Source organism: Anabrus simplex, chromosome 12 (assembly GCF_040414725.1).
Source record: "Anabrus simplex isolate iqAnaSimp1 chromosome 12, ASM4041472v1, whole genome shotgun sequence".
Taxonomy (NCBI): Eukaryota; Metazoa; Arthropoda; class Insecta; order Orthoptera; family Tettigoniidae; genus Anabrus; species Anabrus simplex.
The window spans coordinates 15,042,888-15,061,096 of NC_090276.1; positions in this window are offsets into that span (position 1 = coordinate 15,042,888).

Here is an 18,209-nt window from a genome sequence, read left to right on the forward strand (position 1 = left end):
GTATATTCAAGCGATATCGATATATCGTAACCCAAGAGTAACTACAATATCATCACCAGACCTCAATGCATATATACCGGTATATCAATATTGGTTTATTCTGCCTGTGCACGCGACTGGTTGGTTGAGTTTATCTTGCTACTGGAATTCGCGGTTTAATTATCCATGGAAATTATCCATCAACGGCTGCTAATTTCAGATAACCACTAGCCTCAACGGTTGCTAGGGTTATACTTCCATAACACAAATTTTCATTCACCCGCAGCCACAAGATATCAGTCGAGGCATAGATCCTGAATAATTAGCTTTTTTAAGAGATAAATACACATGTAAAATAGAGTGAAAGAAGTAGTGTCAGTAATGCTTGATGAAGTTCATATAAACCTCGTAAATTAGTAGAAATGGCTGAAAATAGTTAAGAATATGATGCAGCATCTACCGTGCAAGTATTTATGGTTTTATCATTGCATTGATAGGATAAACAAGGTAGAGGGAAGGAAGCGGCCGTGGCCTTAAGTTAGGTACCATTCCGGCATTTGACTGGAGGAGAAGTGGGAAACCACGGAAAACCACTTCGAGGATGGCTGAGGTGGGAATCGAACCCACCTCTACTCATTTGACCTCCCGAGGCTGAGTGGACCCCGTTCCAGCCCTCGTACCACTTTTCAAATTTCGTGGCAGAGCCGGGAATCGAACCCGGGCCTCCGAGGGTGGCAGCTAACCACACTAACCACTACACCACAGAGGTCTTACCACGCTTACGTCTCTTGGTTAACTGTTTTGTTGAAACATTCAAATTTACGTGCAAACCAGATTCAGAATGATATAAAATCATATGAAATTTTCCAATCATTTAGTAATACATAGAAGCAGATTCGAACAAATCAAATCATTGTTGATGGCTTCAAGCATGCTGCATATTTTAACGGACTTAAATTCTTAGCTGCCGCCTTACCTTATAAAGTAAGGAATCAATCAAATTCGGAATTATATACAAACAAATTAAAAACTTTAATCATTCAGTATTATGTACAGATAGATTCAAACAAATTAAATATTTATTGATGGCTTCAAACAAGTTGCATATTGTTAATAGATCCCCGTTTTATAGAACTTCAATATAATTTCAAATCCTTGTATTTTGGAAAAGAAATAATTTGATATCGAGATATATCGCTATTTTGTTTTGATAGTAGGATAATATCGGCATGTCGATATCGAATGAAATATCGATATTTATTATATCTGAACGTCCCTAGGTCTTATCGATGCCTACGAGATAAGTAAAGGCCTCAGAATCAAGACCAACTACAATATCTCAGACCTTAACCGACCTATCGAAACTGTCCATAATGGCGGCAGCTGGAGTGCTAGCATGCGTTTGTTTTGATTTGTGAAAGTCGTGTTGTTACCAAATATTTACGGAAATTTGAGTATTATTAATCGTACATTATATTTATTTATAGTCTTAAGAAGGTTATAGATCCTCTTGCAGTGCCGTAAGAAGTTGTTTGTTCTCAAAGAGGTTATTTATTCCAACAATATCGGTAGTGATTACGTTAATGTTCATTCTCGTGTTGTCCTCTGAAAGTCTTTTCTTCATTTTTAGTTACCTATGCAATATGTGTATCGATGTGTATAGTTTAATGTGCTGTATGCCTGGATGTAAGTATAAGAGTTTCAGTGTTCCCGTTTCCAAAAGACCTAGTATTAAGGCAAAGTTGGGTTAAGAGCATTCGTAAGGAAAACTTCGAACCAAATCATAGGCCTAATAATGTTCTGTGCATTAATCATTTTATCATTTATGAAATCAAATGTATTGTTAGGGAAGACATTATATACCCATAGAAGGTGATGATCTAATTCGAGTGCCGCGCAAACTTCCGAAGTTTAAACTAATGATGCCCTATCAGCCAACGTACCTTACTACAAAGAAAATTAAATCAGTCCCAGAAAGATCCGGAAAATCATGATCAAGATTTATGACTTAGAGACGAAATTAATCTTAAACGGTGGTGCAAGAATGATGTAATTAATTTTCAACGTTTTACAATGAACGTGCGTAAACTAAACCTAACCCCATTTCCCGTGAGTGAACATGAGGATTAGGTTCTTTTTTATATAATATACAATTATTCCATCAATTCTGGTGAGTTTTAAGGTGACGAGTGCTTTAGATGGTCAAGTGTATCATACAAATATCGCTTGTACCTACTCAACAATACAGGTGGATTTTGGAGGGTTGAAATATTGTTGGAGAAATTTGTTTGCGTGTTTTACATAATGGGCTGTGGTTAATGGTGGTGTCATAGTATTTCATGTAAGGATAATAATGCTTTGTTGACATCTATATACCGTATTTGCTGACCAGAGATTCATATGTGAAATATTTTTATACAGTAGGCACTACTCTGTGTCTTTTTCAACCTGACGTTGATACAATAATTCTCCCTTCGTTATTATTTCCCCTCTGAAATTACATTTAGACATACAATACGCATTACGCTACTTTAGGTGTTTAATTATTCATATTTCGAGTTAATGAGTTGCATTTCATGACGTTCGACTTGTGATCTTTTCTTTAGGTGACTCGGAATAAACACGCATAACCTTGCCCTCAACCTCTCATATCGCCCACCGATGTCCGCCATGTTTTTCCTGGATTACGGTCTGATGTAATTGTAGTTGGTCTTGTCAGAATGCACGGTCTCTTCAAGTACTAAATTGACAAAGTAGCAACAGTTCAATTGGCGCCGCTGGATGTCAGGTTTTCCCTCCATTCCTTAGCACGATTCCAATTGGCATTACGTTAATAACGTGCACATAAAAGCACATTACAAATTTAAAACATTGCGTTTTGAGTAGGAAAGTGATATTTCTATGACGTTTAATGAAGAAAAATAAATGTATCACCCAGTAATTCGAGATGAGCTCATACGAATCAGGTAGTATAATTGCAACCAAGAAGTACACATCCTAATAAAAATGAAAATACTCCATAGTATATTTTAAAACACTGCCGTATTCACACAGCCTACGTCGATGAATGCAGAGTGGGTCTCGAGCCACAAGTGGCCACGGCTGGTCCGTGGTCCAACAGCTCTGCACTCCGACCGGCCAACCGAGCAGAGGAAGGGTGGCTCTTCGTCTCTGTATTCGGGAGACTGGACAGGGCTGGACCTCACGGCTGGTCCCCACTGTCGGTTTTCCTGAGAATGGTTTTCCGTGGTTTTCCATTCTCCTGCAATAAGGCGAATGCTGGGAGGGTTCCTAGTATAGGCCACGGCCGCCAAACCCCTCACCATCTCCGAGCATCTCCTTCGCCTTAACAAATCTCCCGGCCTCAGAGACGGCGTCACCATCTAAGAGGCCCGCCTCCTCCTTCAGGGGAGGAATTAAAACATTTTAGTATTAGTACGTAACCTAGTCTTGCCATGCATATACGATGGATACCCTGAAAAAAAGTGTTGGCATTGATTGCGGCTAGTTTTAGTAGAAATGCTAAAACACGTGCTTTCAAAATGTTCGCTACATACTACAGACATCGTGGAAGGTTGCCACAATCTATTTTTCTCGTCACCGCGACATGACATAATTAAGACCCATTTTTCTCGTAGTTCCACATTTGCTCGTGGAAATAAATGCCACTATCTTTCTGAAGTTTACTTTTGCAGAATGGTGCACAGCAATAAACCATTGTTTATCACGCGCAATAAACATCTTGTGAATAGAATGGTTACAATAAATACATTCTCGGCTCTTGTATATTTATCAATATGCACAAAACATTTTCTTAATGTAAATCCACAGCCTGTTTCACTGCCTTCCTGTTTAGAGTCATTTGACCGGGTCAGCAATGGAACGAATTAAGTCCCATCTAGCGGCGAGAATGAGAAATTTCCCGGCTGCCGAAGCCTGTCGCACTCCTCTGGGGCTATGATTAGTGACTGACAAATGAAACGATATTTGAGAGAGTTGCTGGAATGAAAGACGGCAGGGAAAACCGGAGTACCTGGAGAAAAACCGGTCCAGCACAAATCTCATATGGAGTGACCGGGATTTGAACCACGAAACCCAGCGGTGAGAGGTTGGCGCGCTGCCACCTGACTCGCGGAGGCTTCTATTTTCTTAACTTTACGTTTAAATATAAACTATATACTCATCACAAGCTGAATACACAAATCAACGCCTTTTATAATGAATTTTAAGGCTTATCTCACCTAAAAACTCACTAACTTACCTTTTTCCTGCACAGTTCCCATATACGTCTGTGTTGTTAAACAGTGGAGGGCTAACACGAAGTCTAGCGGTGACTCTGGAACTAGAACGTATTTCGCGCTGTGTAAACTTCCATGCGGAGGCAACTGTGTTACATGTTCCACCGTTGGATTCGAATTATAGTCCGGCCTACCAGAGGCTCAGAGCAAGGTATTGATTAGATTGGATATTTCCAGGTTGCAATTCCACCTTCACTAGCACCATCTCTTGCAGAATTATCGGCGTTCTCTAGTGCGGATGTTATTAATGAAAATAATAATTCAAAGAAAAACGATATATTTATGGAAAAACCGATATATTATTCGATAAATCGAATCAAAATTTCGATATCGATATACCGATAAATCGAAAGGAAAATATCGGTATTTCATAAAAACCGATAAATCGTTGCCATCTCTACTCACACATGGCCTTATATTCGTCATGATACAGAGCTATTACAGAGCGTGTGCTCATATATAATACGTGTTTCAACAGTTATCAGATAAGACGGTACAAACAGTTCTGTATTATCTTTTCTTATTTTTCAATGTGCCGCACATGTGAATTTGGCCCTGTTCTACCGCATTGCCGACTATCAGCAGTAGAAGTTAAACATAGATAAGAAATATAAGGAGCAACACCCGTAATATCCCATTAAACCACAAACACTTACCGTAGGTGAGACAATTAATCACCCAGAGACCATGAACTGAAATAAATGTCGGTACGGCAGTAAAGTCTACAATAAAGAGAACAAGTTTTTCATAGTGAACATAATTTACGTATTTATTAATTTAAAAAAAAGGTAATACGCCATCACTATCAGGGAAAACGTCCAAAAGAAAAACCATGCGAACTGGGTTACAAAATGTGTGTGAATAAATTAATTCCATCCCCTGGTCTAAGGAGTTTGGACAGCCAAAGTACGGGACTGCCTGTAGGGGTGAAGTACAGCGGGGACTTCGAGGGCCCTGGGACCGCTACGGTAGCTGTGAAGGCCCTTCAGGAACTCTGAAAAATGGTGGTAAAAGGGACTCTTGTTAAGATGCAGCAGGTCGTTATGCTACTTAGGTTCCAGAATGGGTAAAAAAAAATAAGTAAATAAATGCAATGTAAATGTTAATATTATACCAGTTGTATAGTATAATTTGAAGTAATTCCACATATTGTATATCAGTTGACTATATTTGTAAGTAGTACAGGAGATATTATACGTAGAATTTTGTAAACAATATAAATTTATTAAGGATGAGCTGTGTGTTTAATAGAAAAAATTGTTAGCGTAAATTGTATAATATAGTATTTTGGGAAAATTTTCTTCTCTTGTTAATTTAATATTTAGTGCTTGACAATAATATATTTTAGTGTACCATTTGCCACCGAGGTAGACACCTCATTTGCAAATAAAGAGATTTTGATTTGATTTGATTTGATTTGATTTGATTTGATTTGATTTGATTTGATTTGATTTGATTTGATTTGATTTGATTTGATTTGATTTGATTTGATTTGATTTGATTTGATTTGATTTGATTTGATTTGATTTGATTTGATTTGATTTGATTTGATTTGATTTGATTTGATTTGATTTGATTTGATTTGATTTGATTTGATTTGATTTGATTTGATTTGATTTGATTTGATTTGATTTGATTTGATTTGATTTGATTTGATTTGATTTGATTTGATTTGATTTGATTTGATTTGATTTGATTTGATTTGATTTGATTTGATTTGATTTGATTTGATTTGAATGTAGAGATAAAACCTTAATATATCGTCCGGACGAAGAAATAAAATAAAATGATACATTTGCATAACTTCTAAACAACCAAACTTCTTGTGAAATTTTTAACATGTTTCATGCATCGCGTTTTCCAGAAATATTTTCTTTTCACAAAATTTCTTTAACTTACAAATATTTTTATTACTCTGAAAACACCTAGGACGAATAAGTGATCACCACGGAGATTTAACACGGCCCCCAGTACTTGCTTCGTGGATGAGAAAATAGCAGGCATAAACCGGCAAAAGGCCAGAAAAATATAAGTATTAAGAGGAAGAAGGATAAATAAAAATAGATTTAAGCAAGGATACTTAGATGATTTTTTTTTTGCTAGGGGCTTTACGTCGCACCGACACAGATAGGTCTTATGGCGAGGATGGGATGGGAAGGGCCTAGGAGTGGGAAGGAAGCGGCCGTGGCCTTAATTAAGGTACAGCCCCAGCATTTGCCTGGTGTGAAAATGGGAAACCACGGAAAACCATTTTCAGGCTGCCGATAGTGGGATTCGAACCTACTATCTCCGGGAGGTAAGCTCACAGCCGCGCGCCTCTACGCGCACGGCCAACTCGCCCGGTGATACTTAGATGAAATGCCTTTGCTGACGAGATGTAGTGTTTACAGTGCACTATGTCTTCTGGTATGGGCTATGTCAAATTTGTTACTTTCATTGACCTGTCTCAGTCTCATCCTTGGCTTTGACAATATGAAAGTGACTGAGGTATGAGTGATGCTAGTAATACCTTTCCTTATGCAGCCAGTCCCTGTTATGAAGGGTGTGAAAATATCGCTCATAGGGTCGGTTGGTGCATGCACTTCAGTGGGCTTGGTAGACTGATATGTAATAGCAACGGCTGGCTCGGTGAGAAAAGCAACGGGAAACTACCTCACCCCTCATTTCCCTAGTACGCCTCTTCAGTGACGCCTAGGCTATTTATGACAGCTGTTGGCGGAGCTGCAGAGGATCAAACGAGCCTTCGGGCTGACTACCCAACATACACAACACTCACAAGGGAACATCGGCAATGGTGAAATCGCTGATCGCGGTGAAACTTGGATAACACATTGAGGTACACGTAAAAACGATGTCGGCATCAATTTTGGGTGCCAACATTCATTAGGGCGTTAACTACGGGGCCTAAAAGTTGCGAAATTTCAAATTCCGCGCAATCAGCGATGAATACCTGCTGGCCAATGCTAAGCCTGCACACTGCGTGCTTGGAGACACGCCTCTGCACCTCCTCCCCTCCACGCTCCAATTGGTTCGCCACCGCACGTTTCCCTTCCCCCTCGCCAGCCCGTTTTCTTAGCTGTCGAAGAGAACCGGTGCTACACTTTGGGTAATCTACCAGCCTTCCTCATATCTCTCCTTTGTAATTTCCACATTGTATTAGTTTAAGTTTTCTGAAATGTTTATGAAAACGTTTGCACCTGGCGAGTTGGCCGTGCGGTTAGAGGCGCACGACTGTGAGATTGCATCCGGGAGATTGTGGGTTCGAATCCCACTGTCGGCAGCCCTAAAGATGGTTTTGCGTGGTTTCCCATTTTCACACCAGGCAAATGCTCGGGTTGTACCTTAATTAAGGCCACGGCCGCTTCTTTCCGACTCCTAGGCCATTCCTATCCCATCGCCGCCATAAAACCTATCTGTGTCGGTGCGACGAAAAGCAATTAGCAAAATAAATGGCGCCTGTTGTTAATTGTGTTTTGTTTCGGTTTTCTTTTCACTATTTTTTATTGTTTCGAATAGACCAAAGATTGTTTTTGTTTACTATCAGTTACTGGCGGGGAGTTTGCCCGATGTAATGTAGGCCTATACGGAGTAATTTATTGTGTTGCCTTGTAATTGTTTGTTGTTGTACCAGTTCGTACAATAGCCATTTAACTTTTTGCGTATATAACTGCCATTATACCCAGAAGACTGTAGTGTGATACTTTAATATCGGTACTTGTTGAATACATAGACCTTCGTCAGCTATAACGCAAAAGTACCGGTACAGTAAGACTACAGGCCTGCCTGTGATTACTGTATATCTACTGCATATATAAATGCACATCTTTTTTATTTTTCAAGGCTTTTCTTATTACGTCAAACTTTACTACATTCCATGTCATACTCATATCAAAGTTGCCTATGCATTAAATGTATTTATATTCGACAACCATTGCTGCAATTGAAATGTGTTGTGCCTGTCACTGCAAAACATGAATAAATCTTTCAGTACAAGCACAAATAAAAACATTCTATCTATAGGCCTATTCCTTATACCAGAGTACGCAATACGGAAAATACCAGTAGTTTCAAACTCGGAGTTTATAATTGTTGTTGTCGTCCGCGATGTCGTTTCGTTATGACACAACTGATAGCGTACACAAAATGGTTGGGGGCGGGGGGAGGGGAGAAGGGGATATAAAATGAAGATCTGGACCTATAACCAGGTTTTGATATCCCGAGGTACCGAATCTCATTACATGAGATCCTCTACCCAGGCACGTCATTTCTTTACATAAAAAGGCATTTAACGTTTAAAGGCGGGAGATTTATTTAGTGGTGGACGATTTAATTTAATTAATTCCATATGTATGTCAAATCTAAAGGACACTACTGACAGCTTTAAGGCGTTTTAGAAGTAAATAATAATTTAAGCGTAGGTAGGACACAGTTCCCCATCCCACGTTTGACCACGCCCGGTGGTACTTAACTCGGAGTTGTACCCACGAATGTGACAACTCACCGGAATTAGCAGCAATGTAAATGTGACATTTGAATAAAATACGGGTATATTAGTGTAGGTTATTTATTATCATTACGTGTGAAACGGAGAGTTATTTAAAGGATTTGAATAATTATAGTACGAAAAGGAGCAAAGTATAGAGCCGGTCCCGTTGAAGAGCTAAGCAGCCGGCAAGCGCGGGGAAAAGGGAAACGTGCGGTGGCGAACCAATTGGAGCGTTGAGGGGAGGAGGTGCAGAGACGTGTCTCCAAGCACGCAGTGTGTAGGCTTAGCATTGGCCAGCAGGTATTCTTCGCTGATCGCGCGGAATTTGAAATGTCGCAACTTTTAGGCCCCGTAGTTAACGCCCTAATGAATGTTGGCACCCAAAATTGATGCCGACATCGTTTTTACGTGTACCTCTATGTGTTAACCAAGTTCCATCGCGATCGGCGACTTGACCATTGTCGATGTTCCCTTGTTAGTTGAAAAATCCCCAAAAAGCAGAACAATATCCGCACGCATCTTTAAAAGAATCCCAATGCCACCAAACAATCACTATCACAAACGTGACCAGTTACCATGGTGACGTGAACACGCCAACCACAAAACATGAACCAAAACAAGCAAGAAAAGTATGAAGGATAAAAGGAAAAACTAAAAATTCAATATTAAATAACCAGAAACAGAAATAAACAAGAAATTAAAACGAATCAAGAAACTGACACACAAGTGAAATCTCGCGTAGTTTTAAAATTATACACCGTAGTTTCATAAACTTAATAATATTACTAAATAAATTGTTTTTAATTAATCAACTTTCTTTTCACCAAACGGTTTGTATGTACAACTAGGTACAATCTGGAAACCCAACTTAGAGGAATCTAAGGTAACAAATAAAAACTGGACGACTTAATAAATTCGAGACCCAAGGCGATACTCAAGATGAAAGAATTTCAACTCATATTTCTTCACGCAGCAGGAATCAGATCCAAGACAGAAATGAAGAGGAGACATACTTGCATTGTTGGAGTTTTCAGATGTATGCTAGTATCCATTACTCACGTAAATGAAATATACTTGCAGTTACTAAATTCATAATAAAAGGAAGACGTTCCCCGAGTCTGATAGAGCAGTACTAAGGACACTGTTATCCGGTATCCGTGTGGTAGATCGGAAAGCGATCCAGAAGTGAGGACGAAACACGTATTGCGTCCATCGTGCTCCAGCGATTACTCAAGCATGGCGTCCCACGCCAACAGGCAGCATGGCCCTCAACCAACGAAGGGGAGAGTGAGAGACTCGCTCCCAAGGTGACACTACAACTTAGGGCACGAGTTCGTACCAGACACAGTTTTAAGTATTCCAAGAGAAAACATTAAAGTAATATAAGCGCATAGCTACTATGACGAAGATGGTATCGAATAAATAATGTGAGCAAAGCCACGCAGAAAGTACTAATGGAATACAAGGCGGAAACAATTTCCGTATGACACCAATTTATAGCATGAATGTATTTTCGAAATATGGTAGGGGAGAGCTAAAATTCGTCACCAACATGACACTGTTTTACGGCCGGATGACCCTCCTGGCGCCAACCCTATATGGAGGGATGTAATCACTATTGCGTGTTTCTGTGGTGGTTGGGAGTGTTGTGTGTTGTGTGAATATGAAGTGGAAAAAAGTTAGGACAAACACAAACACCCAGTCCCCGAGCCAGAAGAATTAATCAGAGGCGATTCAAATCCCCGACCCGGCCGAGAATCGAATCCAGAACTCTCTGAACCGAAGGCCTCAACGCTGACCATTCAGCCAATGAGTCGGACAAGACAGTACAAACAGTAAAAAATAAAAAGTAAAATGTGCTGTACAAATGACACGGAACGTAATTAGACTACAAAAAGAATAAGGGAAACAAAGTATAGTCACAGTTATAATAAAAGATTTAATATAAAAATACGGAGTACTGTATATAAGAATCAATCTGACATGTCAGGAAAAATGCGGCACTGTTATGTTCTTAAGACTATACAACGTGCAATACAGAACACACAATTAGTCTTCTATTAACAAGAAAACATGAGATTAACTCCTCATATGAAAAACAAACAAAATATCCTAGTTCAAGATTTAACGTTTGATCATTAAGAATTATGTAGTGCATGTTAGAAAATCCAGCCTAAATCAAACATAAAATGTCCATAGGTCGTGGATTTAATCTCCGTTAGGATTTACTTTTATTCTATATTCCCTCCCGCTTTCTTTCCTAGCGTTTCTGCCTCTCTTGCCATGTATCTCTTCCCATTAACTCATAGATAGCCTTCATATTGCTGATCATTATGTCATCATTTGATTCCGATTCTGGCCATGTGATTTCCCTAAGTTGAAGATTAAGTCTTTTGGCAACTTCTTGAAGACGTTCTGTTTCGTTTCGTTCCTCTCCATTGTTCGTCCTCTCAGCCAGAAATGTGAACGATGATGGAATGACAGTAGCAGTCGGTATTGGGAAACGTATGCGAGGTGGGAGGATTTCTGAAACGTTTGGAGTGGAGATCGACTTCAACAAATTATCTCCATTTGATAATGTCAGCATTTCTCCGTTAGACATTTCATCAGCTACAGGGGCTTGAGATGTTAGAATATCGGATATATCCATGAGCAGTTCGTTTTCATTTAACTCCTCCGTTGTAGTATACTCAGATATAGATTTATTTATAGGGACTGTGTCCATTATCAGTTGTAAGGGAAAGGGGTTTTCTCTTAAATGTTCACTCGGTGAGTTCTTAAAGGCTTCACCTTCTTCTTTCTTCAGACAAGAGGAATATTGTTTTGGTGATAGCGCCGACGGTAAATTTTTAATTTCTTGAAGACGTTTTTCTTCTTCGTCTTCTTCCTCCACATTTTGAGTTTCAGTCGGATAGGTGTACAATGGCGGAATTAGAGTACTCGCCAGTATTGGGACAAGTCTGCGATCTGGGAGAATTTCTGAAACTCCTGTTGTAGGGATCAACTTGAACAAATTGTTTGCCTGTGCTATTGTCAACACGTCTTCCAAATTCCGATTGGCCATTTCTTGGGGTACCGGAACTTCAGGTTTTAGAACAGTTAGCAGTTTCGTGAGCAGTTCGCTTTGAATGATACTCTCCGTAGTAGTAGTATAATCAAATGCAGATTCAGTTAGAGGAACTGTGTCCAGTACCAGTTCTAAGGGAAAGGGGTTTAATCTGGAGCGTTCACTTGGTGAGTTCTTAAAGGATTCATCCTCTTCTTCTTTCATCAGACTTGAGGAATACTGACTCGGTGGTTGTGCTATCAGAAAACTTGAAATAGCCTCCGTTAAGTTTCTTGGCGTCGACAAAGGTAAAAATGCGTTTACGGTGGGCGTATTTGTTAAATTATTGTTGCCTGCCAGTAATATCTGAAAATGATCCTTCAACGATATTGAAGTGGCATACGTGGGATACGCTGTTTGTACTGTCATGAGTGTCGTTGTGGTTGGAATCTCTGCCTGTACTAGCAAGATCTTCATTGTAGTGGGATTCGCTGGTTGGGCTGTCATGAGCTTCGTTGTACTGGAAATCGCTATCTGTTCTGATAAGAGCTTCTGTTGAAGTTCATTCAGGAACTGTAACTTGATATCTTTAACATCTGGCACCTGGGCTGTACAGATCTTAGTGCTCGTAGGTAATTTTGTAGAAGAATCAGTAGTAGTAGTACTAGTAGTAGTACTTGAATGTATTCTATGCATTGGATGTAGTTTTGTTGTTCTAAATAAATTTTTACTCGGCTTTAACTTCGTTTTGTTGATGCCGTCGACATTTCCAAAATCGTTACGGATGCTAAATTCTTTCTCTAAGCGTCTCAAATTCGATAAATGGGCTCCTACTGGCTGCTGATTTTTCATGTCGAAATTATTCCATGCATCTTCTCGTTCTTGAATCTTCCTCACTACAGCATATTCCAGAAGATTATTGATTGTATAGGCCCGTTGTTGAAAATTTGCATTGGAAATCAGACATGTTAATATCGTTAGCCGTGCCAACAACATATTTTTTCTCTATATTGAAGAATATATTACTTGTTTCTTTGGTTACATGCGCTAATTATTTACGCAACAATAAGCGGATATTAATTCTAAATACAGCAAGTTGTTCTTTCTCTCCTTGTGGTGCCTTCTCCATCACTGTCCTTATCAGTCGACAGTGTTTCTACGTCCATTCGTTCTCTCCTCATACACCTGAGTACGGCACCATTGAAGACGTGGTCTCTCCTCGAGATCCAATAACATCCTTCGGAACACCCACATCTTCGAAGTGTGTTCTAATGACAGGCTACCGATGAAATAGATTGGCCTGGACCTACGAATGGTTTTACATTTCAGAATCCATGTTTCAGCAGAAGCATTGAATATACAACATAGCATCTGACGAAGTTGTGACATGTCTCCGACCTGAGGCTTCTGTCACATAGTAGATTCCTCATTTTCAGAAAGATAGCACGAATCATTTCTATTCGTGTACTGATCTCTAAATCCGCGTCTAGTCCTGGGTATAGTGCGCATTGGTATCACCCAAATATCACTATAAAATTTGTCACAAATGGAACATAATAATTGCTTTTACACATATCAAGTGAAAAATCTGCGGCAAATTAAGAAATATTTGATTTTTGGAGAATATTATGTATACGTACTTTACCACTTTACAAGTACATTTGGTGTTACGCTCACAGTGACACACGTATGTCTTTTGTCTTACACTTTCAACGATTTCGTGTGTGATATCTGTGTTCACTGAAGTTCTTTGCTTTCGTTTCATTGATTCACTTGTCAAATATCATCATTTCATGAATTGTATCGCGATATACAATATTTAATAGGAGACAAAATGGTATGGCCAATGTACATAAGAAAAATTCAGTGGACTAGTGATTTATTGGTCCAGGGATCATGCTATTTTTCTGTTGACCTCCATTTTGCTGTTTGAACTGGCCGCTCGAGTCATATGGACAAGGATAATGAGAATCTACAGACATAGCACTCCCATTCCACGGTGCTAGCCCTGGACCTCAAGAAAGTAACAAAAGAAGGCACCAGCAGCGCAGTACGTCATAAACCAGTCCTGTCTACAAGCCTTAAGTATGTTTTCATATTTCTCAAATAACGACGGTATTTCTTAATTTGCCAGGGATTTTTCACTTGATATGTGTAAAAGCAATTATTATGTTCCATTTGTGACAAATTTTACAGTGATATTTGGGTGATACCAATGCGCATTGTACCCCTAGTCCTCAGTAATCCAGCAGCCAAGGTACTTAAACTTCCGCATTTCTTCTCCATAAATGGTCATAACAATGAGAGTGTTACAAATTCTGGAAATGGCCATCACCCTGGTCTAGTCGGTATTAAATATGAAACCAAGTTTATCCCCATCTGTAAATTGCAGAGTGTAAAAGTATTGACATGTTTGCAGTAGTCGGCTAATACAAAAGTATGCGCAGAAGTTTCCATCCAGTTTTGTTCACGCAACATTAGTACAAAGGGTCACCACTTGCATCACCAATATCTTCACTCTGTATGACTGACGTATGCAGTGGTCTTAATTAAGGTACAGCCCCAGCATGCTTGGTGCGAAAATGGGAAACCACGGAAAACCATCTTCAGCGCTGCTGACAGTGGGGTTCGAACCTACTATCTCCCGAATGCAAGGCGGAGTGTGTTCTAATGACAGGCTACCGATGACAGAGATTGTCCTGAACCTATTAAAATACGTTTTTTCTTGTCGTGCGATAGCAGTGCAGTGGACTAGTGATGAAAAGATGAAACATGTTTTTCCTTCCGAGTGGTGAGAAGCTTAATTAAAATGAGGAAATAAGGTGCAAAACATACAGAGTCTTGGAATTTATCCACAGATCTGTACTGGGAGCAAGAAAGAAAGCAGTTCAGACAGTCTATTTGGTATTAGTACGCCTGTTGTACGAGCTTCCTTCCTTGTACCTCTCTACAGTAGAGAACAGGAGGAAACCAGAGGAAATTCAACAACGAGCAGAACGACTAATTACTCAACACGATCGTTTGAACACAGCCAGATCACTGCCACCTCCCATAAATAACTTTCTGTACAGAAACAGATATTGCTATTCTGAGAAAATCCCTCACAGGTAACATTCAACATCAACACTTTCAACCGCTTACTACCTTCCGCTCATAGAGGTCGAGGTGTGTCCCTTTTCCCTCCACTTGCATGAACAGCATCATGTCAAAGTGGGTTCTTTATCCGTTCTGCTCGGCTATGGAATGAACTCTCACCGTAGACAAAATAATTCTGTAAAGAGGTAAAAAGAATGTATATATAACCTTCAGTAAATAATATAATTTTCTACTGTGTGAATGTTCAATATGCGTAGGAGTACGGATGAAAAGTGTATGTGATCCAGAGTGAGTGAGCTGTATGTGGGTATGTATGATTCAGCCCAGCTTAAGTATGTGTGAGAATTCAAGACAGAGAGAGGGTGTAAGTAGAACTACTTGAATGTTGAACAGATCCTGTGAATATTATCTAAAAAATGACGATGATATCATCCGCTCAGTCGAACCCGACCATTGGCGATTCTATGAATTAGCACCCTCCAAGTTATCCTGTTCCACACTGCCTCCATTAGTTGTACCAGGGTGAGGGTGGTGTCCGTTTTAATGGTGTCTAACCAGCGAGTCCTCTTGTACCGCTGACCATTCCTAGAAGTATTGCCTCTTCCAGTGCTTCTGATCACAGAACTTGCCCAAAGCATGCTAGTCTCAACTTCATAACCATACTAACCGATTACATATGGTGCATGGTGCACTCTAAAGCTGCCTTATTGGTGAGTTTCGCAGTCTATGTAAATATGGAAACTGTATATAAGAACATCCTGTAAACTATATATGTTTTAATATTTTTAACATGGTAATTTTAAGTGGGGATGGAGGCATTTTCGTGTCCATGTGGGGCTATGCCCATTCTCCATTCACCATCCCTGAATTGTATCTACAACAGGTGGAAAATAAATAATGTAATAATTAATTAATAAGGCCGAAGAGGAACAAAGCCTACTAAATTTATCTTGGTAGATAGCGCCTGCAGATAGAGACAATAGTGCATTGTTGATTCAATACCTTTCTTCTGCCTGAGCGGTGGTGGTGGTGGTGGTGATTATTGTTTTAAGAGGAAGTACAACTAGGCAACCATCCTCTATATAACACTAATCAGAAAGAAAAAATGGAAGGGGTCCGACACTTCGAAAAATGAAGGTATCGGCCAAAGGAAGACAAGGGCCACGAAGGGCGTGAAAATGAAAGACTCCCTAGCCCTCGCAAACCTAATAGCATCGGGGTCGGAAAAGAACAAGAGTTGACCAGGAGAGGTCAGATAGGATAGTTGAAAGTGAGGAGCCTGGCACAAGTAAGTGGAAGCAATTCCAGGACTCACCTAAGGGCCCCGTGGTCGCCAACCCACGCTCAAAAGTTCAGAGCCCCTGGGTCCCCTTTTAGTCGCCTCTTACGACAGGCAGGGGATACCGTGGGTGTTATTCTACCACCCCCACCCACAGGGGGATGCCTCAGCGGGTTGGTAACGCTATGTATTTATAATAATTCATGGAAATGACGTCACATCTGATTTTATTTTAGCCAATGGTAATAGCAATGGAAAACAGTGTCTGTTACTCTTCATCTATACTATTATATAAAGAGGTAAGGTTTGTTTGTATGCAATGGCTAATTTTAAAAACTACTGGTCCGATTCTAAAAATTCCTTCATTGACAGAAAGATACACTATCCTTAAGTGCTTTATCCCTTAAACAACCCATTTGTTTCTTCTTCTTGTTCATCTGCTTCACTTTCTAAGGGTTCTACTTCTACAGGATGTTCGTAAGTACTTATCATTGGATCATCATCGTCATCATCACTAAATTGTTCATCAATGTCGGAATTATTTAAAAATTCGAAGATCAAATCATCATTGAGAAAACCTGGAAATAATACGAGAAATGAAGAAAATGACAGAAAGATACACTATCCTTAAACTATCCTTAAACTATCCTTAAACCCATGGCTTTAAAAATTCATAGTATCCAAACAGTATCATTTTAGTGCGTCAAACCGGACTGCAGCATTCTTGGGGGTACGGCCGTCCTCTTTCAACTGTTTTTATTTCTCTGCTACGCCAACAGATAGAGTCTGAAGCTTGTAAACATGGACTTGCCACCTCGTGTTGGACACACCGAAGGTAAATATATATTTTATTCTTTTAAAATGCTGTTCCTGCTAATTTTATACATTAGTTTCAATCAGAAAAGCATATGGAATAATATTTCAATAGTGTAATACGAGTATATTTGCTATCTTGTTCACCACGCCCACATTAATGTGCACCACCAAGATTTTGGGGGTTAGGTTTTAACTCAACTTTTAATTTATGTTTACACATTCTCTTACCTCCTGTAAAACCACATACCATGTGTTGTTTTTACATTTTCTTCATTTCTCGTATTATTTCCAGGTTTTCTCAATGATGATTTGATCTTCGAATTTTTAAATAATTCCGACATTGATGAACAATTTAGTGATGATGACGATGATGATCCAATGATAAGTACTTACGAACATCCTGTAGAAGTAGAACCCTTAGAAAGTGAAGCAGATGAACAAGAAGAAGAAACAAATTGTACTGCAATAGAGACACCCTCCCCAGGGCCAAGGACTGATACTACACCAAGGCGGCTGTTTTGGAAGAAAAAGTATTTCCAGGAAAAGCCACATCCGGTGCCTATTGATTACACCAATATTCAGGTAAGATTATTTGCATTATCGACTGACTATTTTATAAAAAATATCCTCAGGTGAAGGCAAATACAATTATAATCACTTTTATTATATGCTGAATTTTCTACCTTCATTTTCAGAATCCGCCTAGTGAAAGAACGCCTTTGCAGTACCATGAAGATTATTTTGATGACGACTTCTTCAATTTGGCTGCAGAGAAGACTAACATGTATTCCGTGGTAAAAACGGGGAAGTCCATCAATACAAACCCACAGGAATTAAAGAAATGTTTTGGTATTAATTTACTCATGGGTTGCATTCGCTATCCCAGGTTGTCCATGTACTGGCAGAAAGGTATTCAGCTGAATCTCATTTCAGAATGCATGTCGCGAGACAGATTTTTATTACTGCGTAAACATCTACATGTAGTCGATACTGTAAATAAACCCAATGATGCTGACTCGAATGCACTTTGGAAAGTGCAACCTGTGATTCAAAAAGTGTGTGATGTGTGCTTACAACTTCCTCGGGGAAATGGTAGTTATTCAATTGATGAACAAATGATTCCTTTCTTAGGGAGGTGTAAACTTAAGCAGTATGTTAAAAATAAGCCACGCCCAGTTGGTCTAAAGAACTTTGTTTTGACTACTTCCA